Raw genomic sequence first — 10,760 nt, forward strand, 5'->3', positions numbered from 1 at the left:
AAGGGCACATCCCATCATCCTCATAATAATCCTGAGATTGAAATGCCATAATGGTCCTTAGACCACTGAGACTCAGAAAGGGGGAATTCTGCGATGCCACCCAATGTGGAGATGGTAGGGCCAGCTCTGGAAAGCCATGGCACATTCCTTGTGTTCTGTAGCCTCCTAGCATAAAAGAATCTGGTGAGACATCTGAACAGGAATGGATTACCCAAAATAAAACAAGGTAAGCAGGTACTTAGGGCAACAACCAAACAGGGTTACCAGTTGTTTAAAGCTTATAGACGCCAAGCAGATACAGCATTCGGAAAAGTGAATGTTTTGCAGGGGAAGGGAACTGGCAGGGAGGGGAATAAATAAAATTGGTATAATCTCTAGTGCAAAAGAATATGCTGTCCAAAAATAAAATTCATAGTGCCACCCGGATACCCACCCACAAGGATGTTTAAGCTATGAGGCCTTATCACTTCAAACACCTTCACTGACATATTTTTCTCAAGGTTGATTCCAATATAATGGAAACTCCTTATCTCAGCAGATCTTTTGGGAGCATGCTCTTTCTTTTTAATAAATAAGAGGTGGGTTTTGGCCATGAGTCTTGCTACATTCACTCAGTATTCAACTGCATCCAACCTGCGTGGTTACTAGTCAAGGACAGACTATTAAAATTGTGAATTGAGTAAAGGTTTACAGAGCAAATCAACAATTTTACATTCAACAATTCGTACACTTTAAAAAATATATACTCCCCTAATCCTCCTGGTATCTCTACTCTCCTTGTTGTCCCTGAGGGGTTTATCTATCCTGGATTCCCTGTGTTTCAGGCTCTTATCTGTAGCAGTGTGCACGCTCTGGTCTAATCCAATTTGTAAGGTAGAATTGAGGTCCTGGTCGTGGGGTGAGCACCAAAGAGCTAGAGTAAAGTTGTGTGTTTCATCGGTGCTATACAGCACCCTGACTGGCTGATCTCTTCCCTGTGAACCCTCTGTGAGGAGGATGTCCAATTGTCTACAGATGGGCTTTGGGTCTCCACTCTATGCCCCCACCCCACCCATATTCACTTTGGGTATGGTTTTATTCTGAGTCTTAGATGCCTGATACGTGATCCCATCGACACCTTGTGATCACACAGGCTGGTGTGCTTCTTCCATGTGGGCTTTACTGCTTCTCAACTAGATGGCTGCTTGTTTATCTTCAAGCCTTTAAGGCCCCAGATGTTATATCTTTGGCACCATCAGCTTTCTTCACCACATTTTCTATGTACCCCTTTTGTCTTCAGCAATCATGTCAGGAAAGTGAGCATACAGAATACATGATTGTTAGAACAAACTGTTCTTGTGTTAGGGAGTACTTGAGTTGAAGTCCAATGTCCATCTGCAACCTTAAGTCTTAACATATAGATATGAGTACATAGTTCTATTCTCCTCTCATTATATATATATATATTTACATATGCACATGCTGTATTTAGACCTGTATAAATGTCCTTTGCCTCCTGGTTCTTTCGTCTACTTCCTTTTTACTTCCCTCTTGTTCCACCATCATGTTCTGCCTTCATTCGGGTTTAGTGATTCCTCGCTGCTATATTGCCCTTGCTTGAGTCCCACCAGTCATCCTACAACCTTCCTTCCATTGATTTTAGTTCACTTGTTGTTCCCTTGTCCCTGGGTTGGTCCCCACCCCTTCCTTTCTCCCACCTCCCCTTCCTCCCGTATCCCCCCCCCCCCCCGGAACCATTGGTCCTGTTCTTTTGATCTCCGAATTATTTACCGCCTCTCATCTAGAGAGACATGCTGATACATTAATGAGTTAGCTAAAGTTTGTTGTGCCAACCTGGCCGATAAACACATGACACATGTGGGGTTAATTGAAGTGCAGAGAGAGAAGTGGCTCGGTGAGCCTCGCCTTTCTAGTTCTCAAGTCTCTTGCATTGTGATGGTCAGACCATGATGAAATTACCTGAGCCAGTTCACTGCTTCAGCTTGCAGGGCTCACTTCCTGAAAGACATCCCTGAGGAGAAGCCACATGGACCTACCCTGATGAAGCCCTGGGTGCTAGAGCAGTCATATAGAGCCCCCTGCCAGTGCTGAGATGCTTACACGTTCATTTTTTGGCTTTCTTCCTGCAGTCAGTGCCGTAGAGTTTTGTGAAATGGAGGAGGACTTTGTGGATTGGTGTCGGACATATGGGTTAATGTTGGACTTCTGGGCTTGGGCAGCACTGGGTTGGGACAGCTAGAATTCATGTGGCACTCTTGACTAAGGTCATAGGCCAGAGGTGCTGAGGTGTGAGATTATCTTTGAAATCTGAAATACTACAATCAGGCAGAGAACTCTGAGAAAAGATGGCACTCTATGGAGAATTCGTAGGCTTCATATTCAGACTTCTGCTATTGCTCATGAAGGCAGCAATCATTCTGTGGTAACATATTCAGGAGACAGTTTTTAAAAAACCTCTTCCCCATTTACTGCTTTAGAAACAGAATCCACTGCTTAATTGACTACCTAATTACCCCATTCCCAATTTTTTTTTAAGCAGCAGAGTTGCTGTGTACTGTATAATTTCATCATTTAGTGATATGTAAATTAGGAGAAGAAAGAGAGGACAGCAGTAAGAGAGAGATCATCATCCCTTTGAATTTCTGTGTGAAGAGAGGGGCTGTGAGGCCTGGAAGACAAGGAAAGGTCTGGAGCTCCATGTCGGAACTGCCTTTGAAGTCCAACTCCTCCACTGAAAAACTCTGCAACCTTAGGCAAATCGCATTGCCTTCTTGGCTTTCGGTTTCCCATCTATCAATTTCTGCCCATTTGTTTGCAGAACCTACCCTTGCTCTCAGCCCAGAGTAGTCTTGGCAATGACCAATGAATGAATGTATATCTGGTTTGCCTCCTTCCCAGAGTTATCAGCAGGGGGAAGAGGGAAGATGAAGAGTGTGTCAGGTACAGAAGAGATCTCAAGCTCTAATTTAATTTAAGGAGAACAAGTATTAAGTCTTAAAATGCAACAAAGATACAGACACATCATCTGGATGAGGGAGGTCATTAGCATGATGTCCTAAGGGTGACCCAGGAGTCACAGGAAACCAGTTAAATAAGATATAGAACAAAGAGAACTTGTTGCTTTACTTCATAACTGTAATTTTGGCACTGGTATGAATCAGGCGACCCCTGTGAAAGGGTCGTTTGACCCCCCAAAGGGGCTGCGACCCACAGGTTGAGAACCCTTGGTCTTCTGACCAAGAAAGTCAAACTTGACTGATAAGGCATGACTTAGGGCCATTGGACATCCAGTACCATCAATAAAAACACACCCAGGCAAGCCCCTAAGAGACTACCCCTCCCTAGGTTGACTGGAGAAGGCTGGAGGTAATCCATTTTCCAATGCACAGTCCCTGAAGCCAAGATTATCTACATCCTTGAATAATGATCAGAAGGAAATCAGTGAAGGCTTAATCTCTGTGACTCACTGCCATCAAATCATTTGTGATTTAAAGCAACTTATCCAGTAGAAGTGGCTCCATAGGGTCATTATGAGTCGGAATCCGCTCAATGGCAGTAAGAAGGGTTATGAATAGTGCTAATGGCCGCCCTTATCCAGATGAGGTGTCTGTACCTTTGAATTGTCTTTGTTTCTTTTAAAGCAATGAAGAAAAAATAACCATCCCCATCATCGCTGTGTGAACATACTGGTCTTTGTCCCTTTTTTTGAACAATGGTGATCCTGCACTAGCATCTGTCATGGATGAAATCACTTTTAAATCTCCTATCTTATCGCTGAAGACAAATGGGTGGATAAGCAAATGTGGCGAAGAAAGCTGATGGTGCCCTGCTATCAAAGGAGATAGTGTCTGGGGTCTTAAAGGCTTGAAGGTGAACAAGCGGCCATCTAGCTCAGAAGCAACAAAGCCCACATGGAAGAAGCACACCAGCCAGTGCGATCACGAGGTGCCAAAGGAACCATGTTTAAGGCATCATGCAAAAAAAAAAAAGATATATGTATGTGTATAGATATGTATATATATATCATATTGAATGAAGGGGGGGAGTGCAGAGTGGAGACCCAAGGCCCAAGTGTCGGCCACTGGAGATCCCCTCATAGAGGGGTTTAGGAGAGGAGATGGGTTAATTAGGGTGCGAGGTAGTACCGATGAAGAACACAGCTTTCCCCCAGATCCTGGATGCTTCCTCCCCCCAACTACCATGATCCGAATTCTACCTTGCAGGACTGGATAGGGCAGAGGTTGTACACTGGTGCATATGGGGGCTGGAGGCACAGGGAATCCAGGGTGGATGATACCATCAGGACCAGGGGTGTGAGGGGCAATGCTGGGAGAGTGGAGGGTGAGTAGGTTGGATAGGGGAAACTGATTACAAGGATCCACATGTGACCTCCTCCCTGGGAGATGGACGGCAGAGAAGGGGGGGGAAGGGAGACTCCGGATAGGGCAAGATATGACAAAATAACAATGTATAAATTACCAAGGGCACATGGGGGAGGGGGGAACGGGGAGGGAGGGGGGGGGAATGGGACCTGATGCAGAGGGCTTAAGTGGAGAGCAAATGCGTTGAAAATGATTGGGGCAAAGAATGTGCAGATGTGCTTTATACAATTGATGTATGTATATATATGGATTGTGATGAGAGTTGTATGAGCCCCTAATAAAATGTTTTTTAAAAAATCTATCTTATCACATTCTAGAAATAAGAAAATGGTGGACATGAATTCATCTTTTTCACAGACTTAATGGAAACTCAAGCCCAAAGTGATTATATATTAAGAAAGCATCCCAACCCAGTCTAGCTCAAGTTCTTAAGTTCAACACTAGTCCAGTAGTCCCCCTTCAGACTCATGCAGCCACATGCAATGGTGCAGAATGCAGGAAGATCATAGGCTGGTGGGCACAGAGTCCTATGGATCTAAGGCCAGTGGAAACATGGCAATCCTCAGGGTCCTTGGCAGAGTCCCAGCAAGCAGGAAGGCAATGGGGAAGACCACGCCCCCAAGGAGATGGCACCAGGCTGTGACCTGATTGACAGCTCTTGGCTTGACTCCATCCCTTGCCAGGAGTGTCTAGTTGACATGAAATCATCTACCACAATCATTAAACAGAATCATGTTGCTGTTAGGTACTGTCCAGTCAATTTTGACTCACAGTGACCTCATGTACTCTGGGAGAATCCCCCTATCAAGTTTCCTAGGCGGTAATCGTTAGGGAAATAATCATCATGTCTTTCTCTGGAGGAACTACCGGTGGGTTCAAAGTACCAACCTTTTGGTTAGTAGCATTTTCTCTTGCCTAGAAATTGCGAACTATATGCCCCTTCTGAAAGGAAATGGAGACGACTTTTCATTTTCTTGTTAATTGCCACAAGTCAACCTCCAATTCAAATCCACATACAAGATCAGACTATTGTGATTCACAGGGTTTTCATTGGTTCATTTTCAGAAGTACATACGACAAGCCTTTCTTCCTAGTACATATTAGTCTGGAGGCCCTACATTTATTTATTTAAATAAATAATTTTATTGGAGGCTTGTGCTGGTTACATATCTGATGTCAATTTGAGGATTCAGAGTGAAAGGGTCTGTCAATCAGATCATAGTCCATGAGGTCTCTGTGTGGGCATGGCCTTCTCCTGAGCATTCGGGGAACTCCTGCATTCCTCCCTGGATTCCCCTCTCTCTCTGTGTCTTGCGGGAGCACGTGCAGCTTGCTTCCTTTGAGACATCTCAGTGGAGAAGACAAATGGGGAGAGGCTGATGGAGCCAGACTTCTGGAGCTAGGGAAACCATGTGCAGACCCCTGCCAGTGCTGAGATGCTTACAATGCTACTGGATCCACAAGACTTCCCATCTACTAGCCTGTGATCTTCCAGCATTCTGCATGTGTTTCGTGAGTCTGAAGAGGACTTTATAGATTGCTATCAGACATATGGGCTAATATTAGACTTATGAACTTGATCTTGACTGGGCTTGGATGTTTTCTCACTATTCAACTGCTCTTGTCTATAAAGCTCTGTCTTATACACATAATTCAGTATCTCTGGATTTGTTTCTCTAGTCACCGGGACTAACACAAGGATCTTACAGTTCCTTTTTTTTTTTTTTTTGATCTTACAGCTCTTATAACAATCCGTACATTGACTGTATCAAGCACATTTGTACATATGTTGCCACCATCATTCCCAAAACATTTTCTTTCTACTTGAGCCCTTGGTATCAGCAGCTCTTTTCCCCCTCCCTACCTGCACCCCACCCTCATGAACCCTTGATAATGTATAAATTGTTTTTATTTTCATATTTTACACTGTCTGCTGTCTGTCTTCCTTCACCCACATTTCTGTTAATCCTCCTGGGTGGTGGTGGTGGGGGGGGGTTGTACATCAATCATTGCAATCGGTTCCCCCCTTCTCCCCCTACCTTCTCAATACCCTCATGGTATTGCTACTCTCATTATTAGACCCGAGGGGTTTTCTTTCCTGGGTTTTCTGCGTCAAGGGCTCTTATCTATACCTGTGTACATGCTCTGGTCTAGCCATATTTGTAAGGTAGAACTGGGGTATGACAGTGGGGGGGGGGCAATGTTGTATGTTTCATCCATGCTATACTGCACCCTGCCTGGCTCGTCCTTCCTTGTGACCCTTCTGTGAGTTCTCAGGTCTCTTGTTTTCTGATGGTTGGACCAGGGTGCAGCTGCCTTAGCCAGTTCCCTGCTTCAGGTGGCAGGGCTCACTTCCTGCAGGACGTCCCTGAGGAGAAGCTGCATGGACCTGCCCCCAGTGCAGCCGTGTGGAGACCCCTGCCAGTGCTGAAATGCTTACACATTAACTGATTCGGTTTTCCTCCTGCAGTCGGCATCATTACGTGTGTTTTGTGAGATGGAGGAGGACTTTTTGGATTGGTGCTGGACATAGGGGTTAATGGATTAATGTTGGACTTGTGGGCTTGGGCAGCACTGGGGTGGGATGTTTTCTTGATGTGCACTTAACCTTTATATGAACCTCTTTCTTATACATGAGTTTCTGTGGATTTGTTTCTCTAAAGTACCCAGACAAACACAATGTCTTTTTCCAGGAACTTGTCTTCCCTGATAAAATGTCCATAGTACATGAGATGATGTCTTGCCATTTTGTTTCTAAGGAGTATTCTGGTTGTACCTTTTCCAAGACAGATTCTGTTCTGGCGTCCATGCTATATTCAACATGCTTCACCAACACCATAATGCAAATGCATAAATTCTTCTCTGTTGTTCCTTATCCAAGCCTTGAAATGCAATATTGAAAGAATCCATGAGCAAAATATTGAATGATGCAGGAAGTATCAAAAGAAGATGGAAGCAATATGCAAGTGAAAAACAGTTGCAGCAGTAATCGGAATCTAGGAGGTCCAAATAATTACCCTTTTCTCCTTCTTTGTCATTCCCAAATCCAAGCTACGTTGCCGCTGATTTGCAGTATGACTTAGGACATATTCCTATTTTCAATGCCTCCATTTCTGCTTCTATAATGTGGTGTGATTGTCATTCTTGCCCTATCTGTGTCCTATGAGGTTTTTTTTTTTTGTGAAAAGCAAAGGAGAATATGAACAAGGAAATATGCTGCAGACTAAAAGCAGTTTGTGTGTGTGCTAGCTGTCCTTAAAGTAATATGAGTTTTCATATTTTTAACTATAATTTTGTCTGCTATTCCTTAGTTGTTTTTTTAAATCATTCTTGTAATTGTGGGGGAGTTGTTAGTTGCTTCCAAGAATCAGGCAACTGTTATTGCCTAGTGACTCAATATGATCAAAAATAGGGTACTTGGGATGCATTTGAAGCTCTCTTCCATAAAAAAACCATAGCCCACCGTTTAGTTGACTTTACCACAGTCCTCTCCCTTTCAGGAACGACACCCAGAACGTACCTTTTGTGAAAGTGATAGTGATAGTGGGAGTGGGGTGGGTGTGGGTGGTGACACAGCCTTGATCCTCTCTCTTCTATCCAGACGGGATCTTCCCCTGGACCGCAGGTGCCCAGGTTCTTCCAGAAACACCTCTTTGGCCCTGAGCTGTCTGATCTAACTTGAACCGCAGACCTTGTCGATGTCCGCACCAGCCACACACAGCTTCCTTTTTGTGCTTTTAGGCGTGCTGGTCCAGATGCATGGATTCTTTCCAGACCCTGAGCAATACAGGGCAAGAGACCTTCAAAGGCTGTGTGACTTTCAGAATAGAGATTCCCCCTTCAGTTCACACTTGTTGCTCCTTCCTCAAGGTGCTTTTGCTCTTGATTAATTAGACGTCCCAGACTGTTGTCCTTAATGACTGCCATTTCCTTTGTTGATGAGCAACAATCAAGGAAGTGGCGATGTTATTTGGAAATGCTGCAGCCTAGCAACAGGGGTTCTCTGCTATTCACCACTGGGACTCACTTTCCAAAAGGCAAGGGACCCCGCCCAGGAGCTCTCAGCAGGAGGAGTAACTAGAGGTGCCTGGGTTCCTGGGGTGGGTCTCCAAAATACCTCCACAGCTGTCTTGGACCTGCTCCACCGACTGGGGGTTTTCTTTTTTTTTTTCTGCCTCTTCTGTAAAATGGGCACGTATTCATGTATGACATCTTTCACAGTGATTGCAGGATATACATATATACATTCTATATATAAATCGCTATGTAAAGATCATGTCTCCGATTGAAATAGTCTCTCCTCACGCTTTAAAGAGAAACTCTGGAGACCAAATAGAATCATAGATGTGCCCTATTCAAAGGGTTATAAGACCTTTGCTCATTCCTCCGAGTCGCTAAATAGGTGGTCTTGCCCAAGCACTCTTCTCCCGAAGACTTTCTAGTGAAACAAAACAAAATATAAGCAAATACCTTGTGAAACCAATCTCTTCGGTTCCTGGATTGGGGTACCGCGGTTCTTGCTTAGCAGCCCGGAGAGAATTCACTCTGTGGCAGAAGCACGGTTTTATAACCCTAAAAGTTTCTGGTTTTATAACCCTAAAAGCACACGCTGTTTTAGGAAAGCACACAGGAAACCTCGCAGGGGTTCACGGCTGAAAACCCACGTGGAAAGTCCACAAGTACAGAGCCTGGGCCCACATGCGTGTGCCCTCACACAGGAGAGATTCCCACATCTGACAGAGAAGGGGAGGGCCGCTGGTCTGCCCGTCCACTGCTTTCACCTCCTCCGGCTGGGGAGGCATAGTGGAAGGAATTGGCCCATCCTACTGGCTGAGTTTAGGCCCACCTGTGTGATGTCACGTGGTGGGGCCTAGTGCTTAGGTTGGATCTTTCTATAGGTGTGTAATGGGTGCCTGGTGTCTTTCCAACCCCTTTGTTGTGGCCCTGGAAACCACTCCCCTTAGACCCAATTCTGGCTCCCTAGCAAATGGAATCGATCATGCCTGTAGTCTTTTCTAGCTAGATACCAACATAAAGCAAAAGTTTCTAAGCTATTGATAGGCTCAGTACAAAAGGCCGCCCTAGAGTCAGGTCATGTGCTTTACCAGTTAATGGCAATCAGTGCAGGTCAACTCACGAGGTTACCAGCTCAGCTTGGACTGGCTTTCCCAGCATGCCTTGTGACCCACTTACAGGGGCAGAGGACATGGCCCAGGGACTTGACCTAGCTGGCAGTATAATCTTGGGCAAACTCCGGGTCTCCCTGTCCTCAGCATCAAGCCAGAGAGCGTGGACTCCATGTCTGGGAGGCACTTTTCCGTTTCCAAAGCCTATGAATGGAACTGAATTGAGTCTCACTCCTAACAAGCCCGGGGCTCGGAGGGGGCTGGCCTCGGTGAGCACTGAGACTTGCCTTCTTGGAGCAGATGGAGTGTGTCTGTCATGGCGCCGCAGAACCAGTCTGGTCACTCAGATGTCTCTCCAATTAACACTCATGGCGGCAGCCAACTGCTCAGTAGCAGAACGTGCTGGTGGAGACGATGGAGGGAAAGTCTGGGCCGGCTGCCACCCCTATTATCTAAGCCCTCCGACCAGAGCTGCAGGAGGGGGGAGGGGCCGGCCCACTTGAGGGTGTGGGAAGTGGTGGGGTAGGGGTGGGGGTGGGTGAAATGTGCTCAAGGCGATTTGGGGAGGTGAGGGGCCCTAGAAAGTGTTTTAGAGACGGAAAATGTTCGTCTGGTGAGGCCCTTGCTAGAGATGCTGATTTCAAATTCACACTTCTTCACAGCCATGGCGTCTGGCCCTGTTTGGGGCACCGCTATCTTGCTCTGGGGCGGGGGAGGATCCATCGCCTCACTTTCCCTGTGTTTTGTGTTTGTTTGCTTGTCTGTCTTCCCTTCCCATTACTGGAAACCATCTTCTGCAGGCCAACCAGAGAGGACTTCTCCACTAGAAATAGGATTCTTTCATTCCCCTGTGCGAGACAGGGCAGTCTTTCCCCAAAGCAAAACACTGTATCCCATGGCTGGGCACCTCCACGGTCCCCGGAGATCTGATTTATTTAATCGCTCACTTTGCATTTCCCTGCCACCTCACCATATCTAGCCATTGGGGAATTATTTAAAATTCTTCCGACTCATTGATGTCTGTCATGTTCATACACCGCCTCCTGCCTGCCTTCTCCTATCTGACCAAGGTACCCAACCTTCAAGACCCCACTGGGAAGTCACCTCTTTGGGGACATGCGTGTCTCCATAATAGCCGGCTCATTGCTGTCAAAGCTCTGGTGTCTCCCTCACAGCTGGTCCACCGTATTCACTCCTGCATCTGCCACACCGTTAGGTCACAGTCTCGCTATGTACTGCCCTTCTTCAAGAG

This window comes from Tenrec ecaudatus, chromosome 8 (assembly GCF_050624435.1).
Source record: "Tenrec ecaudatus isolate mTenEca1 chromosome 8, mTenEca1.hap1, whole genome shotgun sequence".
Taxonomy (NCBI): Eukaryota; Metazoa; Chordata; class Mammalia; order Afrosoricida; family Tenrecidae; genus Tenrec; species Tenrec ecaudatus.